The sequence below is a fragment of the Falco cherrug genome, chromosome 8, assembly GCF_023634085.1.
Source record: "Falco cherrug isolate bFalChe1 chromosome 8, bFalChe1.pri, whole genome shotgun sequence".
Lineage (NCBI taxonomy): Eukaryota > Metazoa > Chordata > Aves > Falconiformes > Falconidae > Falco > Falco cherrug.
This window is the reverse complement of record NC_073704.1, coordinates 59,955,539-59,983,045: the sequence shown is the minus strand read 5'-3', so window position 1 is coordinate 59,983,045 and position 27,507 is coordinate 59,955,539. Positions and strand designations below refer to the sequence as shown.

The 27,507-nt window shown below is 44.4% G+C and overlaps 1 protein-coding gene across 1 annotated transcript in view; it reads right to left on the bottom strand.

The window, feature by feature from the left end:
• Positions 1-10,693, bottom strand: part of RASGEF1C (RasGEF domain family member 1C) — an 80,782-nt gene extending 70,089 nt beyond the window's left edge. Inside the window, exon 1 of the mRNA XM_055718967.1 lies at positions 10,514-10,693. The gene's annotated coding sequence lies outside the window, so the exon portion shown is untranslated. The remainder of the gene's footprint in view (positions 1-10,513) is intronic.
• Positions 10,694-27,507: the final 16,814 nt, after the last annotated feature.

Sequence of the window (27,507 nt, the reverse complement as noted above, 5' to 3'; positions counted from 1 at the left end):
AAAGCAGTTGTCATGCGTCTTCCTAGTCCCTACCATCCCAAGCACTTTACACATTCCTCTCCACATGTGCTCATAAAAATCACTTGCCATAAGAGTTTTTAAATGGGACTTGTCAAAACATCAAGATAGAAGGTGTGCAAGACAGAACCTCAGATTTCTTGTGCTACATGCTGAAACACTCATACACACAGCCTTATACAATAGGCTTTTCTTTCCACAAACATACCACTGAGATATTTGGACATGGCTTGTAAAGGAGAAGAATCATGCTAGGAGGGGAGGCAAGAGAGAGAGACAACAATCTTAAAAGGGAACTTCATGCATGTAAAAGCCTACAAAAAGTAAAACCTGGCTATCCGTAACAGAAACGATTAGGAAGTGATTTAAAGGAGTTTCGAAATACTGTTTCAGCGGTTGGTTGAACACCTCCTTTAGAACACAAACATTTGGCAGGCTATTTATAGGCCAAGGGGAAAAGCTCCTATTTCCCCTACCCAAGCACAGCAGGCCACAGTCTATTCTCAGTAAAGAACATAAATTTTGAACAATTCCAATAGACATGAACAAGTCACTGGATTTATCTCAATTTAACAGATTTCAGAAAACTTAAAGAAGTGATACTAGAGACAAGCCCTCTCAAAGACACTCAAACGTCTACTAGACCTACTATCGCGTAGATAGCAATTGCTGATTTATTGACCGCAAAACGCTGTGGATCAAGCCTTAGTATTTGCTAATATCTCTGCTGAAATTGGCCTTTAATGGTCCAATCCAACTCCCATTAATGAGAAAGGAAAACCACCTCTCTTCTTTAGTGGAGTTGAATGAAGTTGTAGCAGTTAGCATCTGATCAGTAAAAATAAAACATTTGGATCAATTAGTCTTACTGGCTGCATTTTCTCTGATATGTAAACTTCAAATCTAGAGGCACAACAGAGAAATTACACTGCTGTTTCCACATTAAAAAAACCAAACAAATGGTGTTGAGAAGTGGAAATCTACCTCTAATGCACTTGGGCACTTGGGCGTAATTCAGAAGTAACCCTGGCGAAGCCAGGGCAGCTCCAGGAACATAAATACGAAGTGACAGGGAAATCCAGCCTACTATTCACATCACATATTTCATGGTTCTTTCTATTTCACAGTAATACACCAAGTTAAGCTGCTTATTAGATGGGCACATTCTCCGAACTGCAGCCAGACTTGTATTTTATGTTGGGCTTGCCATCAGTACTGACTGCCCTTTAATCATAATTCTGCTGTCATTTGTGGTTCCGCTTGGGAAGATGCTTGCTTTAATTCACAAACTGGGTAGCTGTTAGCACTGCTATGCCCCAGAAGAAAGAGGTATATGGGTAATGCCACAAGAGGGACTTAATCGTAACCATCCCTATTTATACAAACCTCTTGCACATTTCCTTAATCTTATCTATACCCTCAAATACTTCTGTTGGCCTACATGACGCTGTGGCACATGCTTCCCAGCCCCACAATCCACCAGTCTGCAAATAATGACATTCCTGAAATGACATAATAACAGCTAACAACCGTGCCATAAAGAACAAAAAGATGTTGCACATCTTTCATGGAATGAAAAAAAGATGACATTTTTATTGGCAGAATCACTAATGGACACATGGTTCTCATGTGATTTATATTTATTTTTAAGAAATGCCTAGTATCAGATAATGAAGTTTCCTAGAAAACAAAAACAAACCCCAAACCAGCAATTTCAAAATGCACACTGCAGTCTGGCAGCTTATGAATGAAATGCTCCGTAGGTGTTTATGTACATTTATAATTTACTACAACACATTAAGAAATAAGACAACTGCAAACAACAAGCTGATGCTCTCCCAGCTGTGTACACTATGCAATATCTCCTACCAAGGCTTAGCCAGCCTCACAACCAACTTCTCACTTGGGAGGCAGACAGAAGGATTCAAATCTTCTCCATCAACCAAGTAACAAACGGCAGCGACTTTGCCTTTACAGAGTTTGTATTGCTGGTGTTTTAAAGCAATACACACTGAACAGCTGAAATGCTGTTTAACATATGCACAGTCCAGGAACAAAAGCACAAATCCTGTCCCTGACGCACAGCATCAGCACACAAGGCCTGTACTGGCAGCCTCCACAGGCCGCGAGGAACAGAAATCTCTCCTCCAGGTCTAGGGACAGCAGCAGCCGTGAGAGAGGCTGCTAACTTTGTCCTCCAGCAGTGCTCGGAGATGAGGAGCACTAATTGCACCTCTCCATTGAGTAGGACAGAAAATGCCAAGGGACACCGCTCCTTAGCGGGGACAAGTACCATGGCTTATTGCCTGGTTCTCACCTCTCATGTTGTGTGCACAAGGCACAAGTGGTTCACCTCCAGGTCCTGAAAGAGAAGGGTCACATCTCACCTTGCTTTCATCCTGCATCCCAAACTTGTATAAAATCACTGCTAATCTCACACAGAGGCAAGCATCCATATCTGACAGCTCACGCAGGACCAAAGAGCCAAGAAATTGACATGGCAGCAAGAAAAGAGCTAAATAGCTAAGAGCCTGTAGCCTATGCCCAGGCTCACATACTGTCCTCCACTGACTTCTGAAGAACGGCTCACATGCTTCAAATTATTCAACTATTTAAAATATCTGCAAGATTACAGGTTTAATATACACGTCAATTTGTCGTAACAATGGATTTTAAAGAAAGAAAAGTAAAGAGACTTCTAGCCCTGATCTTCCAAACCTTGCTTGCTTCCTGACTTGTGTTGGATGTGATTGATGCAGTAACCATTACTAAAATGACAAACACTTAAACCAATATAATAAACAATAAACACAATATACAAATAAATAAACACAATATATGAATAAACAAAAAGACAAACCACGAAACAACCACCCCAAACAAAAACAAAACAACTTCAGCAACAGAGCTACTTGATTCTGTCAGGTCAGGACTCTGATCATGTGCCATGACCCAAAATGATAAATCAATAAGCCAAATTAACTCCTTCACTTGTCATTCACTTTTTTTTCCCCTCTCCCCTCCTTCTGCCAATAGGTATTGTACCTGCACCTCTGAGAAAAGCACAGAGGACCCCACTGTATCTGTGACCAGGTGACAGTGGGGGTGATGTTAGAGACTCACAAACACCTCCAACTATTAAAACCACTGGATTTGCAGCAGCTCCAGCTGTCAGATTACAGGAAGGGAACCGGAACAAGCTGTTACTGAAGTAAAATGCACACCCAGTCTCTAAGTGGGAAGTCAACACAGATTTTAAGATTTAATTCCCAAACCCAAGGGATGCTGCTTTCTGAAAGATGTGGAAGCCAGAACCATGGACACTGGGACTGCAGGGTGAGTCCCTTGTGGACCACGGCACCAAACTCAGCCAGGCACATGCTTAGTTTTAAGCATGCTCCTAGCTCAGGAAGAGATCTCTAGATGCAGTTTTAAGCATATAACTAATCCTATGGAACTTGGTGAGACATAGGCTTTTCTTTACATCCTCACCAGGAGTAGACTCAATAATACAAGCGTGCACAGAAGTGCCTCACTGATTCAGGTCTCATGCAGTGACTGGGCCACAGGATAATTTATACAACATTTTCACATGCTCTTGATCTTTCAGACTGAATTTCTCTATTGGATCCACTGCTTGTGGTTGCACCTGTAACCCCGGTGAATTGTTTCATACTGTATCATCCTAATGGCCAAAGCACTAGTGACCCATGGACCTGTAACCCCAAACCCCTTCCTGTGCATGTGGGTAAGGAAGCTCTGCTGAATTTCAGTTCCATGAACAAGACGACAGATTTGAACGAAGTGATGGAAAAAACTTGAAAATCTCAACAGCCATCTATGTTCTCTGCAGACCCACTGAGTACACATAGCATCTTGCCTGTGTACAGCTAAAGTCCCCTGGCAGCTACCCAGGGATGGCCACTGAGCAGTGGTGCTTCCTCTCCAGTCTGCAGGGCAGAGCAAGGGACCACGTGAAGATGTTCCTAAAGTCTGTTCTTGCCCAACTTCTGCATCCCCGCATGACCCTCATTCCCATACCCTCTTCTGAGGTCCAGCCCTGCAGAATGGTGCTGGCAAGAGGCCTGAAGCTATGTGGAACACTGCAGCTTTCTATCTGCTTTAATTTGTGGAAGAAACATGGAACATGAGCTCCAGTCCCAGATGACCAGGCTGTACATGGTGTATGATGTTTATACACGTGCATTGGAACAGACTATACGTACACATTCAAAATTACTGTAATCAGGAAATGAGCCATGAAATGTGTAAGCGACGGCACATTAATAATCTGTTTTATAGCTTAAATTAGAATCTTTGGAATTTCACAGCCGGAGATTTTTAAATAGGTCAAAAATGTGGTAATCACACTTAATGATCACACTGTGATATGCACTGCATCAGAGTTAGGAGCGAGGAAACCTGAGCAGAATGCATATGAGCTACTGGCACATCCAAAAAAAGCATTTAATGAACCTCAAGAACAAACACATAGCCCAGGTCAGAAGGTCTTTTTTGCTTTGGTCCTGCTCTTCAGAAACGAGCTGCGAGATTCCATATGATCACAGAGATCAAGTGCTGCGCCTCCATATCTTCTGTTTAGTTAGCACTACAGATCAGGAAAGGATACGACTGCTTACAAGTAGTGAGCATTTAGTAGTGAAGAGTAAGCCTTCCCCAACTGAGGAACGTGGCTTATTATTGCACTTGCCCATGCACACTTCAGCCCAAGTAGGCACAGTTAAAACACACTCCTGGGTATCAGCATTTTGATTTCGTTAAAAAAGAAAAGATCAAGAATCAACAGATCAATCACAGTAACTTTCTAGGCTCCAAACCTGGGAAACCCTTGACAATTTTTCTAAGTTAGACACATGCTTATGTTCTCTTTACTTGACTTTAGGTACAATAAATCTGATGGAAGAATTGTGGAAAGAATGAGAATTTCAGCAAAGTAAGACAGTCGCTGCTAATTAATCCTGTCCTGTCAAGCTGCTGAGGCATAACCAAAAAGGTAAACCAAGAAAAAAAATGAACTAGCTATATTCTGTGAAAACAAAGTCAATGTTTGTCTACTGTGAAAGTACAAAGTCAGCAGGGGAGACTGCTTGGAAGCTTATAAGAAAGCAGGAGAGAAATGTTTTTTTGGTTTCTTTTTTCCTCCAGTCAAACTTGGCTTCTTCTAAAAAACAAAGCAAAGCAGAAGATGAAAGGCCTTCTTTTCTGAAGCCAAAGATGAAGAATACAAAGAATATTAATGACTAACAACTCTGTAAATGCCACGAGCTTAGCTGTAGTAGGGACAAAAAGGAAGAACAGCACTGCTATGAACTAATGAAGTTTCTGATCTAGCGAGCAATGATGAAGGCTGATTGGGTCACATGTGGACGGGAATGTTAGTTCAGAGAACACAGGTTCCCTACAGAGGATAAAAAGAAAGAGGGAAAGATGCCATTACATACCCGGAAAAGCTAAGGATGGCTGTGGCTCATTCACAAAGCACGTAAAGGTAGTAAATCCTCAATTAGGGCTTGTATGTCCCTCACGCACGTTTATACGTGCGGGTACAGCAGATAGCTATCCTGCTGGAAGCTCAAGGATTGTTGCAAATTTGTCACTTGTCCTATATTACAAGACATTGGATTTTGACGAATCACATTTCTTAAAGGAAAACTTCAAAACATGTGGAAGCTTGCGTTTGCCACTGTTACTGGATCTAGTGAGAGCCTGCTTGGCCACCACAGCTTCAAGACCCCAGCATCCCACAGCGGTCTGGGAGGATGTTGCTACCCAAGGGCTGAGCAGCGAGGATGGCAGATGCCCACCTCTCACCTCCACGCTGCCCTGCCCGAGCGCAGCCGGGCAAGAGCAGTGCAAAGCACATTCCCTCATGTTTGAAGTTTGCCCGTTCTCTTTTGAGAAATTCTTCTAATTTAAGGAAATGAAGCATAATAAAACCAGGAAGAAAAAGAAAACAACCAAAACCGAAAATGAAGTACAACCAGCTTGGAGCCAAAAGTGACACAACACAAACCTCAGATTTGGAAACAGATTCATCTGCCAGACCTAGTGTGTGCATATTTATATGCATGGATTCAGGCTCTCTGCTCTGTAAAGTCAATCCGAGTATTTTTAAATCGGCAAAAGAAATCAAGAATCACTGCACTTACAGGAGGAGAAGATGGAAAAATCCCCCTTCCTCTTAAGCTCCAACCATTCAGGTTACCGGAGTCTTGACACAACAGCTCTCCAGCAAGACTGAGAGTCAGGACAGATACAAAATTTTCTCAGATTCTTTCCCTTAAGAGGCTACCGCTTATTTCTGCAGACAGACTGTATTTTGGATTGGAGTCTGAGCCAGTAGACTGTATGAGAAGCCTCTGTGTTGGGATGGAAATCTGGGGAGCGTTCTGATCCTGTGAAAGATGGCAATGTTTAATCAAGTACTGCCAGAGAGCTGTGCTGCTGCCCCTGCCTTACAGCGCTGGGAATTAAAAGCCTAAAGTTCAACGCCCAGCTTTGTCCATAACCTGCAGTGGTCTCAGCAGATCACCAAACTCTCGCAGCATCTTCTTCTGAAAAATGGGGATAACAACAAGTCTCAGCAGCATCACAAAGGTTTGTTAATGCTTGTAAGCGCTTTGTAGATAAGGAACATCAAGACAGCAGTTAGCAGAGGGATTTGGGGCACAGATAGACATAAATACAAAGTACTCATATCACATACTCTTTTTAGACAAGCATAGCAGCAGATCAGCTCCTTGCGTTTAGTGGTTGTGGGCTCCATCCTCTCAACATACTGAGCATTCTGCCTTTGATCTAAAAAATTAGTCTGGGGAGAATATTCACATGTTTAATGTTAATCATATGCTTAAATCCTCTGAATCTATAAAGAGGGTAAAAGAGAAAAGTGCTCCCCAGCTCCAAACCAAACACAAATTCCCAGAAATTATATTTAGGACATGAGCAAACATTTGACCAGCAAAGGAAAGGCCTTTGCTGCACACCTGCTAAGCTTCTGCATCTCTGAAGAAACCTGCAGGTGGGAAAAAGCATCCCGAGTGAGTTTGCTTAGATAAAACATTTCTAACTTAACCAATGTGATGCTACCAGAAAGCTGCACTCCAGAGCGTGTGAACTACTATTCTACAGGCAGAGCAGTCTCTCAGCAAGGAAATAAGAAAAAAAAGAATAAATGAAGTTTACTAGGGAACTCACGACACAGATTTAAACAGATTAAATCTACTACTATTACTTCATTTATTAGCTGTCTACTGTGAGAGAACAGGTCTTCCTCAGAGGACAGGCACTGTCACCCAGTTCCCACAAGCACCATGTGCCATAAGCAGCAGCCAGAACACATTTTCTCCGAACTGATATACAGAAAGCAACAGTACCCAGCAAAAGGCATTGGATCCCCCTTGTTCATTTTAATTACACCTGCTCTCTCTCATCTCTGCTATCTGAAACATGTAACTCAATTTACATCCTGCTAAACCCCTGGGCCTAACTAATGGCTCGGGGCTACAAGTTTCTAAGGTAGCTGACCAGAGCATCTAGAAGTCTCTGCTCTTAGATCTACCCCACCTGGACTCATTTCGTGCAGGTGCCTCAAGTGAGTGGAGAGAGGACACAGCACTCTGCATGGGTGCACTCAGCACAGCAAGAGCAGGTACCTGCAGCTTTAGGGTGCACTGAGCTCCACATGGTCACAGACACACCCCTACAGAGCAGAGGCTTCAAGCTACATCCTTGGCTGCAGCATGGACACATCCCTGACCAAATCAACAAATAACTGACTCCCAGAGATGATTTTCAAAACTCTGTTGAACAAGCATGTATAGCATGACAAGCCTCAGGCAATTAAAGGACCAGTATCCAGAGCTTCATGCCTTTAGCAGATCTGTAAACATTATCCAGCACCCGCACAGCAACATCACGCTTCGCCAGTGATGTGAAAAGGACAAATCACTCTCTCGCCAGCACAAATCGCCCAAGATGCTAAATAAGGCTGCTAATTATTTCTATGGATTTTTAAGGAATCCTTTTAAGATTATTGTCCCCAAATTTGATTAAATAACACTTTAGATCTTTTCAGCTGAACATCATTAGGTGACGTTGACTTAACGGTATAATAGAAATACTTTCTCCTCAACTTTTTGAGAAGTGTGCTGTATTTTAACAGTGCACACAACTTTTAAATTCATTAACCAGAGGGAGCTGGATCAGTCACACCTTATGAAGGGTTAACAAGGTAATTATGTTCCTTGGTTAGCTAAATTAGAGCTATACAACATGCTGTGCCTCCGAGGAGGCAGAAGTATATTCCTAACTTCACCTGCCATAAACCAAGAACTACAAGGGATGGAATTATGCTGCCGGGGGAGGCTGTAAGGAGTCCAAGAGAAGTTAACGCAGCAGTAGAAGTGCTGGTTCTGTTTCTCCACCTCCTTTGCAAGACGCTTTGCTGTCCCAAGGTTTGCAGGTACTACAGAACACCACAAAGTTCCCTGGTATTTACAGCTCATTAGCATGGGCTGGCAGACCCCACCACCGGGGGGGACTGAGTACCCCAGAAGACACCACCCACCTCTCTCACCATCTTCCTGGAGGAAGAAGCACAGTCTCTCATGACGGGGTAAGCTACCTGGCATAAATCAAAGCCTGTGCAGTCTCACAGCAACTCTGACAATAAGCTAAGACTTCTTAGACATCTCTGGTGCCTTCACTTTGTTTGGTGCCTCCTCTAGTATCACCCAGGAGGACAGCTCTAACAGACTTCATTGCCAGGCACATTCCCCTGGCTAAAGCCTTGATTCCTCCTTTGCTTGTAACCACTTCTTTGTCATAATCTATAAAAAGCTGAAGGGTAATAAATGAATTCACTCCCCATCCTCACCCCGTTCCCCAGTCATCCTTACCCATCCTACACAGGCAGTCCACTCCTCCTCCTGTCCCTAACAAAGTGAGATTTAAAGAATCTTGGAAAGCAGAGCACCAGCAAGGTGCATCTTTCAGTGCCAAGGAGGGCAGAGACACCTCCAGGCAGGAGGTGCCATTGGCTGCACCACAAAGCACAGCTATCCCACAGCACGAGGCGAGGGCTGCTGGAACACACCTTTTGTGCTATATTGTCTTGAGAGCAATAATTAAATTCCAGTTTAATTTCCTTCTGATCTACAGCTCTAACTCCTGAATGACTTCCATTAAGTCAATTACCAATATGGTGTCACTCTGGATTTTTGCCATAAAAACAGAGCCCATGAAGATACTAAAACAATGATTATCTTTTTATCTACGAAATACCTGCCCAGGAAATCTCTTCTGCGGAATATAAGTGTCAGCATTTTAGGTTTCAGTAATGACACAAGATGTGCCACCACTACCACCCTGCTCCGAAAATGCAGGGGCAGGGAATTGTATGAAAGGACCATCAACTCTAGAAAATACAATCTGAGCACCAATGGTTCCGCCTCTGTGCTTCTCTATTCCCCCTCATGTCCGAGTGTTTCATACTGTGCCAGAGCATCGCTGAGGGACCAGTGCCCAGTCTGGGCCCCCACACAAGCCATGAAAATACCCCAAGCTATACAGTGTCACCCAGGAATACCCTGGGTATTAAAGCCATCACTGACAGCCAGGGTCTGTGCAGCTGCTCCCGTGCCCTGTTAATTAGGTTCTATGGACACGCTCATGCTGTAAGCGCATCTTTGACATAACATAGCATGACAATTTCTTCAGAGTCACCGAAATGCAGAGCATACAAATAAACCTGAATGCTGAAACCATTTCATTGTTCATAAGAATATGCACATTGCACCTGTTACGACCAAGGGCACTGGCTGTGCCTTGGAGCTGATTATTCCAGCCTCTAACAAGCCTGTTTTAGAGGACTGTTGGAATTCCAGGAGTAAATAAATCACAACAAGATTATTTCACAAACATAAATCATGACCTAATATAAAGAGAAAGGTCTTTAAACCCAAGGTAAAGAAAACAGTCCTCAAACTGACGTTTTCCCCTGAGCTTCTCACAACTGCCGAGCCAGTTTAAATGAAATTTAGCTGAAAGAAAATAACTCCGAGATGGATATGAAGTCCTACCCTGGAACAAATGTTCGGGAGTCCCACTGCAAGCCCCCCCTGCCCAGGACGCCACCGGAGCGGCGGGCAGGGCGCTCGCCGCCAGGAGCCGGGAGCGCTCTCCCCAAGCCCATCCCGGCAGGAGGGACCGGGCCGCCGGGGTGACGCTCCCGCCGCCGCCGCGGGGAGCCGGGGCCGCGCCGCAGGGAGCAGGTGGCCCCGCCGGCCGGTCCCCGCCGCCGCCAGCCGGGCCCCGCCGCCAGCACGCGTGGGGCGCGGGGGTTGCGGCGGGGGGAGCGCGGGAGAGGGAGGCAGCATCCTCCCGGCTGCGGCAGCGCGGTGCGGTGCGGGCTACCGGCGGGCAGGGTGCTGGGGGAGGGGACGGCACCGGGACCGGCCGCGGCGGGACTCACCGAGCTACGCGCGCCTGCTGCCCCCGCTGCCGTCCATGGGGGCGGCGGGGGGACGGGAGCCCGCTGCGGGCGAGAGCCGCCCCACGATCCGCCGCATCTGCCCGCCGCCGCCGCGGTGGAGGAGGAGGAGGAAGAGCGGAGCGCGCCGCACCGCCCCGGAGCCCCGGCGCAGCCCGGCCGCAGAGCGCCGCCTGCCCGCCGCGCCCGGGATGGGACCGGCTGCGGCGGGAGGGGCGGCCCGGCCGCGGGGGCAGGTGCAGCCGCCCGGGGCGGGGGCGCGGGGGGGCGGCGCGGAGCCGGGCGCGGCCCCGGGGCGGTGCAGCTGCGGGAGCGGGGCCGGCTGTGCCCGGGGCGGTGGCGCCGGCGGCCGCGCACGGTGGCGGGGGGCGAGGAGCGGCTGGGAGCGCCTGTGCATAACGTGGCCGGGCGTGAGTCCGCCCCGCGAGGGCTTTTAATGAAGTACAGATGTTCCCTAATATAATTATATCGTCTTCTTCCTGATAATTGGCTTTGGCAGCCGTGCTGATCGAAATCCCCCGGCGCGGCTGCCGTGCGCCCCCCCCGCTCGCTCCGCGGCAGCGCGCAGCCCCGGCCGCCCCCCGCGCTCACGGACCTGAGGGTTCAGTGGAAGCGTCTGGCTCGCAGCAGGTGAAAATAAGGGGCAACGTTTATTTACTTATTTCTTAAAGTGCATGTCCTTAGAAAGCAAAGCGACTTGGTCTCCCTGGGAAGGGAGGAGTAAATATCCTCCTTACGCAAATGAGAGGTTATTGCAGGTGTTGGGGAAGGGCCATCTTACCGAGCAGGAGCGTGGCACTGCTTTAGGGTGGCAACAGAGGATGCTCTGGCTGGCTGAGCGGGAGCAGCATCCCCCCTCCGCTGCTCCCTTGCTGTACCTGTGCTCTGGAGGGGCCAGGTGAGCTGCAGCTGGTTCAGACGCTCCTGTTCTCCCCGGCTCAGTTCATCTGTAGGGAAATTGCCAATGAGGACACGCCAATACAAGCCAGATGCGTGGGCGTTTTATGCACGTATGTGGGGAAAACGGATCAAGCCCACAAATTCATCTTCCAGAGGACAAGCAGCCAACACAAGGTAATGATTTCTAGTTGCTACAGGCCCCAGACCAGACTTCTTTCACCCTATGACTCAAAGCTGAAACGTGGCCATGCCACACTTGCCGACACTGGGACATGATGAGGAGAGTAAACACTTCAGATAAGCAGGATTAGGGAATTCTCCTAGTCCAGGGTTGTGGAGGGGAGCAGCAGACAGCCTGCACATCTGTACCTCTCTCCATACATCAGCCTGGGTGGTGTCTAAGGAGTTGGACATTCCTGCATGTTAATACAAAATCAACATAACCTAGAAAAACATGGCTTGAACCAGAGGACAGGCAGCCTGATAGACTGACTCTGCAATTTCCATCTTAAGGTCTTTTCCCTAAATGTTAACCTTTTTATTTTAAAGTCCCATCATAATTACAGGCTCTCACTCAGACTTCCCAGTCTTCCTCTAAAACCAACATAGAAATAACTTCAGAGAATTACCTAGTTTAGTTTTCCCTCAAGGACAGATGCAGGAAAACATTCACCCAAAATGAAGTCCTCCAGCTTGCAAGCTCTCGAGTAAAGATACAAGTAGACTCACACACTTACCTTATTAGCAACATCCTTGTTTTTCTTATGCTTTATGGACCTTTCAGCAGGAGTCTTCTTCCCCCAGTTGTAGAGATCAATAGTTTTCAGCTGTCTCCCCTTGACTCAGTTTTTCTACCATCTTTCCAGGTGTTAAGCTGATTAAGTTTGTGATTTTCAAGGATCAGCTTTCTCAAAAGAGGAGGAATAATATGCTCAGTCCTCTCTGACCTCTGTTATGTTTCCCATCCTCCACCAGTTGTTAAAGGTAGATGGTTCAGAGCTGGCTTCAACTTGTTCCTTAGATATTCCAGGGTAATCTTCTCAGGCTTTGCCCATTTCAGCGTACCTTTTGTTTCTGTGCCCCTCTGCAAGTAGATATGTGTTGTTTCCTGAAGCTGTTCTCCTAGAGGTAGAAAACAAAAAAGCTAACTGCAGAATTCAACCAATAACAGGACAATCATTGATTTTGTTCTTTATTTCATTCCATTTTAAGCATAAACTCTTTCTTAAAAGAAACAAGGTAATATAACTGTTTGATCCTGAGCAAATAAGAACAATGCCTTTTTTCCCCTGGTACAAGGCACCTGTCCAACATTTTATTAACTTTGCTAATTGCATTAAGCATCCTGCAGTGCTGAACAGTCCTCAGCTGCTAATTCCCAGATCACTATAGTTTAGTTGACTGTTAAATGAGAAAAATTCATAGCAGAAAAAAAAAAGACATTTTAGACCCACAGTAGCAACCAAATGATCATACAGTTCTGAATTCTGATCACTCCTGCCAGTGCTCATATTTTATGAACTACTGGAAGATGATGTTAGGACTCATATAATAAATATGACATGCTTCTGAGCTATATGGATACAAGTGAGATTGATTGATAGATCTTACATGTTCAGACATTTATACAAACAAGAAAAATTAGGTTTCCATATGTGAATATTTTATGCAGATTTTTATGCAGATAATTTGTATCTGCTCTTTCATTTTGTTACCTGTAGTATTACATGTGAACTAATAGTAATCTGAATTTACATACACAAATTACTGGAAGGTCTGGATCTGGCACATTGGGGAGTAATTTCTGGCTGGAAACATTAGCAGTGTGCTAACTATTTAGACAATTATATGAAATGAAATAAGCAGTTGTCAAAGGAAAAATGCATTGTTATGAAAACTGGAATTGGTATAGTCTCAAATAAAAATGTAGTCTGTGAAAAAGAGTTAATCAGAAATTCTTTCCTGCCACTCTCCTGTCTTGCTGCTTTTCTTTTTCTTTCGTTCTTTTCCTGGGGTGAAATTCTGCCACCCAGAAGCAGAGAGCTGGGGCGGCAGATGCAGCTGTACCATGCTGCAGATGTGGGAAAGCAGTAAATCACCACCCAAAGCAGAGGGTTGGCAGGTTCCCTGCAATCTGGGCTCGTGGCTCTGCCTGCAGGGATCAAACACACATGTGCCAGAGGAGGATGAGTGTGTGCCACACACAAGGACTGATGGTACATGCATGGTAGGTTTGACATGGGAAATGCGGGACTTCATAGTTTTGGTCCTTACAGTAGTCAAGACCTAAATTCTACTCAAGAAGTAACAGGAGAAAAAGTAAGGTTAGAGGGGACGTATGGAAGAAGCTGCAACTGTCCTGCAGCCACTGTCAGGCAGTGGTTTCCAGATGACGTGTCCACATTTTCCATTTTTAAGAAGAACAAGGGCCTTTTGACCGTGGTTTTGTGAAAGGAATATTATTTCTGCCTTTTCATATTTTATCACCAGGGAACCCATTCTATAGCCAACCAGAAGAAAACTATATGGAAGGATGCAGGGGCGGAGAAAAAAAAAAGAAGAAGAAAGAAAAAAGAAAAAGGCCAGTTTAGCTATTGCTAATCGTATTCATTTATATATGTTGTTTATAATCAGCCTGTTTAAACATTCATTTCCTTTCTTCAATAAAGAAAGACCCTCTCTCTCTAGGACCCTCTCCATGTCCATTGTCTGTGACAGACAGTAGAGATCGGTACCAATTACTCAGCTGTTATTTGGTAAGTACTCCGAAGTACTTTGATGCAGTGGCATTGTGAATTCTCAGTAGCAGCTAATTGTGCCATTTTAATTCATTTTTAACAAGACACCTGGGAGAATGAAGAAACATCACAAAACCACAAAACCCCAAGAATATTTTTGAGTTGGTCTCCCTCTCTCTCCTTATTTCTGCCTTCCTACAAAAGGACCTTTTGATATTAGCACACAAAGGTGAAGCCCCTTAGCTTCACCCAGCTGGTGACAGTGTCATTCTCTGGCACTGAGATGTAACCCGTCTCCCACGGGCAAGGGAAGGCAATGGTAGAATACATAAAACACCACAGAAGTCGTCCAGTGAGAAGAGGCCTCTGCTTCTCAGACATTCCACATCTTTATCACTTCTGTCTCTCTAGGCAACCAAGCCACATTTCCTATGTTGTCAGCAGCCTGTAGAAGGAAAGGTGAGGTTGTTGCTCATCATCATTTGACATGCAGATGTAATTCTCAGATGGAAAGGAAAAAAAAGGTGGCAAAGTGATGTATTTTCTTCAGCAGCAGCTCACTCACGCCATACTTTTTTGTGAAAAGTGTTCTCTGACAGTCACCAGTTTGGTTTCCCTCGTTAATACGCACCCTCTTCATTCTCACTCATATTGCTTAGTGTTATGCTCTGTGCTAACTTCAACATACATCTTTTACTGGCTCAACAGGGGCACTAATTCCGGTAAGACAGAACTGTCCAGATCACTGGCTTCAGGAAGTCATTGACACAGGATCCTGCTGGTCTCTGCAGTGGCTGGAGGAGAAAGGAGCACGCTCCAAGGCAGCCGTTAACCAAGCCACACAAGATGCTCATAGATCAAACCCAGCACTGTAAATTGCACCCAAGAGAAAGAGCACTGGACATTGAGGAATAGATGTGGTGTGTTCTTAGTTTAATTAGAAAGGTACCTATGGCGACACATTGCCTATGTTTTCACTGAGGGATTTATCAAAAATTGAAAGGCATATCCACTAAGCCATGTGATTTCACTGTCTAAAATATTCCCCTCTCAATTTTGGTCAATATCTGTGCTCTTTTGTTAGTGTTGTGGTAAGTTTTACCAAGTCAGGCCTGTCAGCGTAGGGCAGGTGGAAGACCCACAAGTTCAGTAGTAGCTTAAAAGTAGCTGTGGATGCTCTGACACAGGGCTATGGCTGTATACTCACAGCTAGGCACAGACAGCAGATGTGCACCTCTGGTTAGTGCTGGCCTGCCCACAAGCCTTAGCCGGCAGTCACTGACTGGCTTTCAGTGGGGAAGAACTCTGGTCCAAGCTCAGTAACTTTGAAGCTTAACAGTATAATGACATTTAATACTGCTAGTATGCCAACAAACTGGCTGCTTCTTTTGTATGTATTTTAGCTGCTGTAATTCATAAAGGAGCTTTGCACATTTGGAGTACTGAGACAAAGGGATTCTTGATTCCAGCAGAAGAGCTCTCCAGCCTGTGGTACGGCCATGGTAGAGTGCCTAGCACAAATGCTCAAGATTTTTATCCTGCTCAGCTGCAAAACTCCCCTTGAATTTTGCTGCTTCTGGGAAATGCCCAAGAGTGACGTGAGCTGGCTCCTTCCACTGAAGGCTGCTAAGCTGCTGAATTTGTTTGAAGCAAGGGACTGAAGGTCATGTTGCGATCATAGGACCAGGGAGAGCGTCACTTTTGGGAAAAGGGCACTGATGTACTGAATGCATTTAAGAGTCCTTTGTTGATGACGATTACTTTGACAAGACCTCCAGGAAACTTACTTTATCACTGCAAACCCATTTTCAGGCTATTTTTGCCCTTACTGTATTTAGTCTCTTTTTCTAAGATGGATGTTTTTCACCACAGATGAGATCTCAATTTCTTTCCAGACTTGGACAATGGTGCAGTTCAGGAGGATGACAACAACAAGCTGCTTCTCAAACTACCACACAAAAGACTTCAGTCAGGATAGTTACAATAAATACAGGCACCAAGTGTGAGGGTTCCCATTTCCTGGCAGCGCTGCTTTACGCTGTGTTTTCTCTGGAAGGAATCTATTACATCAGTGACCTTGGGAATGTATAGTGAGATGGTTTAATCAGAGTTGAAAATCACAGTACAGAAAGGGGCTTCAGTTCTTCTGGCTGGACACGACGTACCCAATTTGGGAGCCACTAAGGAATTTCACTGATACCAGACACATTCTTTAGCTCATCTACATGCAGTGTTAACATGGCTGGTGGCAGCACTATGGCCCTGGTTCGGCAAAGCACTGAAGCACATGCTGAACTCTAATTTCTTCAATTAGACTTAAACATGTGCTTTGGGCTGAGGATATGCCACAATACCCAGAGAAATCACAGCACTGTTCTACAGGTGATTTGTTTTGGCCAGTGAATCCCTCTGTAGATAAAGGTTTTGCCAAGTTTCCCACGATCCTGTCTGTTGCTTGGATCTCCCTGCTGACTTTATTCTTACATTTCTAGGCAGTCTTTCACGACAGAACACTTCCTCCTCATGACATATTAGTACAACATCAAGTACAAATGAGGCTGTAGTTTCTATAGCTCTCATAACACCAATAGTTAAAACAGGAATGGATTTAAGCCCAGGCTTTATTGTCCTCCTAAATGGAGGTTTATAGAGTCCTTATCTTTCTTGTGTTTTCCTTCATGTGTGAAATGGGTCTTTACTCAACCCAGCTTGCCTTAGATCCCCATGGGGCAAAGTGTCTGTGGGTAGAATGACATCTATTTGAAGGGAACAATATTAGGCTAGGAGTAAAGATTAAAAAGTCTGGAAAACTTCTAAGACTTCAGTTGACATATTGAGTAATGCCAAGGTTGTGGCAAGATGACAGAAGCATGTTCTTGTGTGGCTTGGAAGCTATGGAAATGCAGAATGTTTCTGCAGTAAGTTAATCTGCTGATAAGAACTTAAAGCGGTGGTTAATTAGAGAGCAGCTTCAAGGGAAAGCTCAGCTGATCCTACAAAGTTATTGCATCAATTGTACAGTGTGAGGTTTGAAAGGATGTGCTGAACATAGGCAGGTAACCTGCAAGAGATGGGCCCGAGCCCACTCTGCTCCAACGGTGTAAAACTGATTGTCAGCAGGAGCAGATACGGGCTGATAACTGTCAGTGAGTTTCAGCGAACACTGGAATCAGCTTCTTAATTGCGTGAGAGTTGCAAGAGAATGATAAAGGTGGATCTAACTCATTATCCAGGGGCAAGTTCTGACACTGCAGGACAAACATTTTGCTGAAGGGTCTTTCTTAGGTATCAGGTTTTTATCTGGATTCTATCGACTGCATTCCTAGGAGGAGGAATAAAAGCCTGCAAGAGCAAACCCTCACCAAGAGAATAGTACATGTTTGATTGACAGTCATGTACTTTATGTTTTAAATTAGATTTTTCAAAGGGGCAGGGTCAAGGGCTTTCTCTTGCAGAAGATCAAAGGTTACATCCTTTGCTCATCTAAACAAACTTGGCTTCATTGACTGCTTTGTTGATTTGCAGCAGCCAAGTGTCTCTACCGAAAATATAGACCAGACACAGAATCAGCAGCACACCCATGCCTGCTCTCCAGTCATGAAATAAAATATGATTCATACCCCAAGCACAGGAGAAGTGGAATGCAAAAAGCAAACAGCAGACAAGGTGAAAAGTAATTACATTCCCTTAACTGCAGATAAAGAAGAAAGAAAAAAAAAGCCCAACACCAAACACTGTTCATTAGATTTTTTTTCTCTTTAGAAACCACTAAAACGCAAAGGCAGGCTCTTTACTGAATCCCATTTTTGGGCAGAAAAATAAATATTGTTGTAGGAATTATTGGAGCGTACATATAATAAAAATCTTCAAATAGAAATGCACTGCTAATGTAAGAGCTATTAAGCTGGGCTGAAATATATAGATCATATTTAAAATGAAAGGAGGTAAATAATCCATTGCTGTTATGTGATTGCCATTGGCAGAAAAGGAAATAATGTGGAATTATGATAAACGATACAGCCAATAATGGAAGCTGTGGCTAGCATCCCTGAAGGAGATACCACCCACAAGTGGTGAATAAAGAAAGTAGTAAAGTAAGTAAAGTCGTGGCAAGACTGAAAGTACAAAATCTATTTCATAAACCACAGGTTTGAATGCGGAGAGAGTTCTGTTCCACTGACTGAAATCACAGGACGTAGTAACACTGGGGCAGCAAAACTTTGGCTAACCTGACATTATGATTTGTTGCCATTCAATCCTACAGGCAGGTGGCTGCATGCGTGCGTGTGTATTGGGGCACAGACTGTTCTCCATTTCAGCCCAACCTGGAAGGTGACGGTTTGCTTTAATTAGTTTTAACTGGTTCAAATTATGTAAACATTAATTTCACACTTACAGGTTGAGATAATAGATACTGTCAAAAGACAATTTAAAAGACAAAAGTAGAATGTGCACAAGAGTAGAAAGGGCTCAGCAGCACAGGGGAGAAGAAAACTCTGCAGAGCTCTGAAGATGAACAAAGCAGCCATCTCGACCAGGTCTTACCCTGTAGGAGCAAAATATTTTCTTAGTGACAACGGAAGGTGATTTTTATTTTTGCCACAGAAGATGTTTAGGCTCGCTGTCTGTGATAGAGTCTGTGTGCCTTGAGAACCAGCAGAATAATACCCTGTGTGTCCAATATCATATTGCAAAACACAATTTATTTGCCTTTTCCATCAGAACACACTCTGTTCCTGTGGGGGCATAATTGTAGAGCTCAACTCACGCTGGCTCTGAAAGCTTCTATTAAGACAGAAATCTCCTAGATAATAGAAAACTCTTAGGCCCATTCTCTTGCATCTCAGGCTCTGTCTGTCCATTCAGGACTCTATAGCAAGCTCATCTTTGCAATAATAGAGAGACTTTGAAGGAGGTCTTAAAAGGCCAATGATTTCTAACAGCATGCCTGTCCCTCTTCCTCCACTGTTGTCTTTTTTTCTCCCTTGCTTCTGACAGTCAGTCATGACTGCAGGTCAGCTCTGGTAAAGAGAGATCTTGCACCGTGTTTGGAGGGTGTTAAGATTTTATACCATTTTGACCTCTTGTGGCAATGTACCCTGCAGCCGAAGTTTCCTTTTCTGGCAACCTCCCTTCTGAACTGGCATCCCACCCACACCATCTGTAACGCCGTGTGGATTAGTCTGGTCCTGAATGTAAAGCTAGTTCCTGAGACACCTCCCCAGAGCACTCCATTACCACACCAGGACTGCCCAGAAGAGCAGCTGCTGCATTTCCCCACTCTCCCCTCGGGGTACCTGTGCTGTGCTCTGACACAGGCTCTCCTCCGGCCAGTGACTGCAGCTGCTTCTGGCTGTGAAACAGGGAACCCAGCACAGCGGACCTGAGCTACTCCTAAACCCCCTTCACTGTTTCACACCCCCACTGTGAGACAACTCCAGGTAACATTTTTTCCTAGAATGATGTTCCAGAGGTTCAAACAACGGTGAAGAGGTGAAACTAGGAGCTCTGAACCAAACCTGCTCCATCACTGGCACTGAAATCCCCTGGCAGCAGTAGTCCGTGCCCTTGTATCTCCCCAGCTGCAGCAGGGCAGCCAGACCCACTTGCCAGGCTTTCCCCAGAGGGGAACCTACTCATGCTTTTCTCATAGGAGGGCATCACAGACCTTAGGCTCTTTTACAGAAAGATGAATAAATAAAAAACAGAAATGCAGCAGGCACCTGCATTTTATTACTTTCTGATTTAGTCATCCAGAGAGTTAGACATACAAAGTGATAGTAAACATTGTTATCACCATGTACTAGGTGGGTATGAAATATAACTTGAAGGACACATTCTTAAAGCTATTATTGGCTTGCCTTGTGCTGTACTTTTCTAGGAGAGATGAATTAACTTTCCTGTACTGTATCACAGAAGCCTGGGTTTGTTTAATATCTAAAGGCAGGTGGCAACACAGCCCTCCATCAGCATACTGAGAGGAAAAATACAGCCCTGTTCTTTAGTATATTTGTTTTAACGTTTTTCATTCCTAGCATTCAATTAGTCAGTGAGGTTAATCTTTAGCTAGGGCTCATTGCAAGGACTGCGTTTCTTCCTTTCTGCTGGAGTTTCCTGTGCATGGAGCCTTGAGTTTGTACATCTGCAAAGGTAGGGACTGACCAGGGGAAAATGCAAAGTTATCCCCTTGTCCCCCGCATTCTCTCCAGCTGAGCAGGCAACATGAGGCTGTGTTACTACATCCCCTCTGTTACCGTGTTTCCCACTGACCCAAGCCTCATCCAAAACAACAACAGCTCCAGCCAAACCATCAACGATGTTATATTTGCTCTTAAATGTCAAGCTGAGGAATTTGCTCCAGTCATGTCACTTCCTGTGCTGAAATCGAGTTTCAGCAGCTGCACCGTCCGCACCAGTCAGAACTAGCTCTTGGTGCGCTTCTGAGTGGGTTTATTGCAGCTCAAAGCTGTCAGGAGAGGCAGAGCAGAGACGCTTCAGGAAAAAAAATAAAAAGAACTGCAGTCATACTTCACACATGAACTCATTTTTTCTGAAGAAGAAAAAAATTGTTAAACCTCAGAAGAAAAACTCCAGATTGTGAACTTTAGATCTCTTCCCAGCAGAGTACCCTTATGTTGCCCCAGACTGAAACGCAGCCGTGAGAGTGCAGGACAGCTGAGATGTAATCACTCCTTTTCCTTTTGTTATGCGGAAGTTATGGGAAGACCAAGCCAGGACAGATGATTTGTCTGTGCATTAGTCAGCCAAAGAACTCACACTCTTGCAAAACAAAACCACTACCAACAATAATTCAGGCTCTCCAAGGCACATGTCAGGAGCGTAAAAGCTGGAGGCTGAAAGACAAGTTGGGAGGAGGGGGAATACTTGCCTCCCCTTGACAGGAGCAAAATCCTCACGTCAGTCATACCCCCCGGTGCACCATGTTAAGGTCCCTGATAAGCTCTGAGTGGCAGAGCACAGCCCCGACTGTGCAGGGCTGGACAGCGGGGCAAAAGCACCTCCTGTTAGTGCCGTCCTAACTGCAGAAGCTGGAAAGCTCCTGTTTGTGGAGCTACCTCAACCAAAATTAGGTGACGTAACATCACACTTGATTGCACAGTATAGACTTGAGCCTTTGTATGTCAGAAATGCATTTAGGGATTTATCTTCTTTGATACTTCAGCAAAATAAGCTCTGCAAGACATTGTTGGTTACATACAAATGCAAAATACTGAGCAATGAGAGGATTTTAAGAAGCTCTTTACAAGAATTTGTTATAGGTCCTCTAAGCAAGGAGAATAACTGGACTATGAAATAACCAGTCAGTATAAAAGGATACAGAGAGGCCAAAATCCTAGTAATAAATTTTGTCTGTTCAGACAAACTGGAAAACACCATCAGGGAAAATTAGATTGGAAGTCTGTTTGGTTTTGGTGCAGAATTGTGTTTTTAGAGCTGAAGTGTATCCAATGGGGAATGAAGTTGTACAAAATTTGATTAAGCAATACAGGGCTAGACTGAAGTTGGGCAGAAGGAGCAGAACAAAGCACAGACTACAGAGATTTTAAAGGCAAAGTGCACCAATGGAGAAAAACCAAAGCTCTCTGAATAGTAGGCAGGCAGGCAAGATCATTTTCCAAAGTACATTATTCTGCAATTAGATGATAAATCTAGGCATGATGTTATTTATTCCCTACAACATCCCAAACTTTAATCTACATTATTTACAAAGTCCGCAGCTATTTGGCAATCAGGACAGAAGGAGAAGTGTCAGCTGTAAGGGGCTCCTGCTTTGAAGACAAATAGACAAGCAGACAAAGAGTCAAGGAAAGGCTCTAGTGTTTCAGCTGCGTGGCCGAGAGCCACTTCTTTGTAGCATATGGCATACACTAACAGGTTTATTTTCCCTGAGGAGGATGTATAAACTGTCTGCAACTGCTCTTCACACTTGTCACTCTAAGTCAGATAATTTTTCCAAGGCATCCTGCAAAAACAGCCCCCCGCTTAAAGCTGAACAAAGAATTTGTGGATGCCTTGCAGGTTGTTTGGGGAGCAAAGGGCTAAGTCTGTACAGAGCGTGGTAAAGCACACGGGGAAGTGTGTCAGAGAAGCCGACAAAGGCAGACGGACGCGATATGAAATGAGAGCAATTAAATGCGGAGGGGAAGGGCTGGAGGGGGGGCACTGCTGGGAAGTGGAGTTAAATTCGGGTCAGGGAAGAGAAGCAGCAAGTGGCAGCATGTCTCTGCAGCTGTCCCGGCCGTGCTGCGGTCCCAGCCCCGTGAGGTCTCGTCTGTGCCGGCAGCCCTCTGGCTCTCCCCCCACGCCACGCAGCGCCCGGTGGGCGTGAGGGCTGGCGGGCACCTGCTGCCGGCCCCACCGAGCTGCAACCTGCCCCGAGGCCCATTAGACGCCGTGATTAATATGCAGAGACCAAAGTGACTGGCAAAGATAATTACACAGCGAGTCAGTTGGCTGGCAAAGTTAATTATGCAGGGAGTCAAATGAGTGGCAAACCAAGTGACTGAGGCAGAATAAAGAAACATTTGGCAGTGACAAATGGCAAAACAAGTTACTCAGACAGGGGGTCAAGCGAGCTGGACACTGGATGTGTTTTCGGGCAGCAGAAGCTGGCACGGCGTCAACAAGAGCTCACTGCCTGGCCGCATGGCTCCCGGCACGGCTCCCCGGGCAGGGCAGGAGCACTGGTGGGGCAGCCCTGGCTCCGGCGGGACTTGCACCTCGATCTGCCTCTGCTTCAATTACCGCGTAACCTCAAGTCATTTAACTTCCCTCTGCCTCAGGACTGCTCACTGTCCCCATTGTGCCACATGAGGAAGTATTTTGCATTCTCTTCAGCCGAATATAAAGCAGACGTATCGACCTGAAAGGGAAAAATATTAACTAACCCAGAAGCGAACTGTGTGTGCACCCTTGCATGCATTCTCAGTGCCACCATCAGCAATAACCTCCCAGCACACTCAGGAGCTAAAAGGAAAGTAACCATTTTTCTTCTGCTATTAGCAGTCCAAAGGGGAGAAACAGTCACAGGCTCAGAGAGGTTTTTACCAATGCATACTAGCAGGCCACATCCTAACTGGAAAGCAGCTAGGTTTATTTCTCCTGACTACGACCAATGGCATATTTTATGAAGGCTTAGTGAAAGAGGATGGCAGAGTGATTTGGGATCCCTTTGGGAAATGCTACATACTTTATTTCTGTATATATTATATTATAAAAATAGTAAAAAATATCCCTGAAGTGACAGTCAAAGAGCTCGAGGGAGGCAGGTAACTGTGACATTTTTACTCTTTGCAAGGTATAAGCAAATCCAGAAGCGCTGAGATTCTCGAGTGTTTGGTTTTGCTTCTCACTTGTTTCTACATTAGGTATCTCACAAGAATGTCAGAGCTAGAGACCCCCAAAATTATGTTATACCTAGAAATTACAGAAACAAAATCGAGCAACTGATAAAAGAATGATTAATCCTGCTACCTGCAATAGGTTTGGTTTTGTTAGTATTTACTTAATTCTGCTGGCCAGTTGGCAAGTTTGGAGAATGGAGGGCTTCGAGATTACATCTGTTGCGAAAGCTCAGGTATCTGTAATGCAAATTTGCACACCAGTTCTCTAGTAAAATAAAAGAAATTAAAATCAACTTTTTTAATAGTCTACAAAGACAGTTTTCCCAAACTATATGTAGCATTTGCCAGAATGAACTCTGTGCAACATTTTTATATCTTACTCAAGCATTTTATATGAAAGCAATGTATTTCGAGTTGAATAATGTTACTATGGTCACAAAATTAAAAATAAAGAAAAAAAAGAAAAAAAAAAGAAAAAAAAAAAGAGGGAAGGAAAAGAAGGAAAGGCAACCCCAAAACACCTGGCAAATTAAAACAAAGAAAACCAAATAATAGCAGAGAATCAATGCGGTACATGAAAAATAAGTCCTTTCTAGGTCACACTTAGATTTGCATTAATGGCCTTCTTGTCAAATTATCTCAGGGGAACTTTGGATTAGCATGCAAAAGAAACATGACAAACTAGAGCAGTAATACTTGTTTTATTTACCAGACCATTTTCTCCGAAGGAACTAAATATGAGAGTTTTGAGGGATCAGACTTTCATCTTTTGTAAAGGAAGCACAGTCAGGAAGAGCTCACCGTAATTAACAACTAGTCAAATAATATATTCTTCCCTGTATTTACTCAACAGTGTGTACTTTAATCATGGAAAACACTAAACTGACCCTAACCGTCTCCTTCTATAGACTGGCTCAGGAGCTCATTTGTTCAGTTCTTGGATCAGCGCTTAAGAAAACAAATCTTACTGACTGCATTTAAAAGTAAACACAGGGTATTCCCAAATCAGCATCTGAAAACATATTTGATATGTAAGGTAGAGAGTGGAGGAAAAAAGAAAAAAATTCATAAGCATTTCATCTGCCAGTCCGATGTATGAGAGAGGTGAGGTCACCTAAGAGTTGTTGCTGTTGTTTTAGAGTAGCAGCACGGTGTATTGACAAAATTTGGCAATTAAGAGAGATCCTTGCTCTTATTGTCAGCTGGAGTCCCAGCACGTGGTGAGTAAACGGGTATTCCTGCTGCTTCAGCAGATCATGTGGGATACTCACCATATCAGTTTTGATCCACGTATTCTATCAGCATGAAATGAGACCTCTGACCCTTATCTTTCCATCTTACCATGCAGCTGTACAGAAAGTATTTATTGAGGATGCTCCACATCTCAAACGTTGTCAGTAGGTGGAATCTGGAGGTGGTTTTACACTGCTGCTTCTTGCCTGGCAGTTCACGGTACAACCCATCAACTAAGATTTTATTTAGCAAATCTGTTAAGGTTTAGTATGGCACCAACATACCGCTTGCACAAAGGGATCCCAGAGATAACAAATGGAGTTCTACACTCAACTCTGAAGGGCATGAGAGCACACAGATATAAAGGCTGTCTAACCTACAAAGGTAGCATCATTTGTGCCATCAAATCTGTGCCATCAGAGCAGGGAACTGCAGCAGGAAACCTCTTCTCAAATGCTAAAACCTCACCACTGTCCCAGCAATATACAAGATACAAGAACACTGCTGTTATCATTACTTCAGGCTGAGAAAATAGAAACAAATCTTTTGAATTAACAGTCATTTTTACAAATAGCCAAGAGCTGCCAAGTTCTTGGACTTTCTTGAAAATCCTCTGAATTTTAAAGCTAGTCAAGACTTTGCAGCTGGAGTGGGAGTAGATAAACCAGCCGAGACACTGCTGTGGGAAAGAGAGCCAACAGGGCAAGAGAAGAGACATAAAACACGGTGGCTGGCAGAAACTACATAGAGTCACTGTGTGGAGTCACCAATTGTTCCAGGGAGCACAAGGCAATGCAAAAATCATGCCCAAAGAAAATTTAAGGCAGCCAGGGAAGGACACAAGAAAGCTGCTGAAAACTTGTTTTTAAAGATTTGGCACCTACAGGAAATACACAGCTACCTGTTTTCATCCTGGTATATTCAAACGCTGATTTTCAGAAATGCAAGTTCCATATATTAACATAGTTTGATCAGCAGTTTTACACTGCTCAGCCATGGCTGCTTTCATTATCTGCCACCCATCTGTACTGTTGGTATGCTTGGCTCTTTTACAGTGTTGATCATGTCTGATTTAACATGCCAGGTTACATTAACAGCTCTGAAACCCAAATGGCCACACAAGTCCTGAAAAAGTGGTTGGGCTGCTTTGCTGCTGTTATATGTTATATTCCCCTCCCCAATGTCACTAAATTCAACCCAAGAAGCACTTCTAGGGGGAGACCATTAGCCACTGAACACCCCAGGGCATCACAGCAGCCCACAAAGCTAATACTTTCTGCCAGCCAACCAGCAGCTCTAAAACACGCAAAGCTTGTAAGGTTTCTGGGCACCCCTCCTCCCCCCAATTAGTCATACCAGTGACTTCTCTGTGCAAGGAATTAGGAAGAAGAAAAAAAATTAGCTTTTCCTCTGGCTTCCAATTTAATGAAAGGCTTAAAAGTTCAGTGAATTCAGAGAATGTAACCTTTGGGGCTCTTATGAAGAACAATGAAAATAAGCAAGTCTAATGTTTCTCATGTAAGTATATCCCTTAAAACTGTTAGAAATCTTAGCTTTTTTGGTGGAAACTTAAACCAGAGGCAGCTCAGTCTTGTCAGACTGCTATAAGATTAAATAGTCTATTAATCAGAAATCAGATTAACAACACTTTGTTAAAGCTAATTACGTGAGGAAAGCCAGCCTCTTGTTGCATTGCCAAAATATTGGATATAATTTCTTTTTCTTATTCATTGCACCATTTTAGACCAAATGTTTTGGCAGCTTAATTAGAAGCAGGTGGTGCCGTTGCCATAATTACATAGAAGTCCTCATATTTTGTCATCATGCTTAATTAGAGCCGTTGATTCAGCATGAAAGGGAAGCATCCTGGCCAACCAAATATTGCAGCAGTCTTTATGGGAAATGTGATGCACCTTTAGATGAGAGCTGTCTGGTGCAGAGGATGCCAAACATTTATTTCAGGTTTGGGACAGTACTGCCTTCTCCAGTAGGATATAGTTAAATTAAACTGAAAACTGTCAACCACAAATGAAACCCAAGCCCACTGCAGTCCATGTCAATATTCCCACTGACTTAACTGAGACCAAAACCTAGCTGGCTTTCCTGAACAGGGTAAGATGATTTATTCAGGATGAATATAGGACAACTCTGCAAATATAACTGAGCTCAGAATCTGGTTTGTTAATCTCACAGGAGTTGGGCTGGCTGTGGCCAGGGAAGGCAGAGCTGGATTTAATTTGCATGACACCCTCAGCTTGCTCTGTTCTGAAAGGGGGTAACACTGTTCTCACGAGGTCCTGGGAAGACATACTGAAGCTGTCAAGAGAGTGGTCATCTTCAGTTCAAGGTCATAAACAGAACCTACAGTTCATTCACCTAGAAGTCTGAAAAACTTGATAAAGCTTCAACTGCTATTGCCACCTTCACAGATCTCTCCAGTTAAAATAGTCCTGAAACTTGCATTGCACCAGCTGGTACGAATGGGAAATTCACATCTTGTGCCAGCCAAATGGATGATTTTTCAGAGTGACAGAGCAAGTGTAGACGGCAAAGTTACAGTCTGTACATCCCTAGGAGTCAAATAACCTCTCAGCCTCAGATGGTCCTTCTGGGCTAAGCACATTGTGTCACGGCACACAAAGGAGTGGCTCAATCTGCATCACATCACAATTTTCAGCACTCCAGACTCAACCCCATTCAGATACACCAGGGTAACAACCCAGAGTAACATCTCTGAACA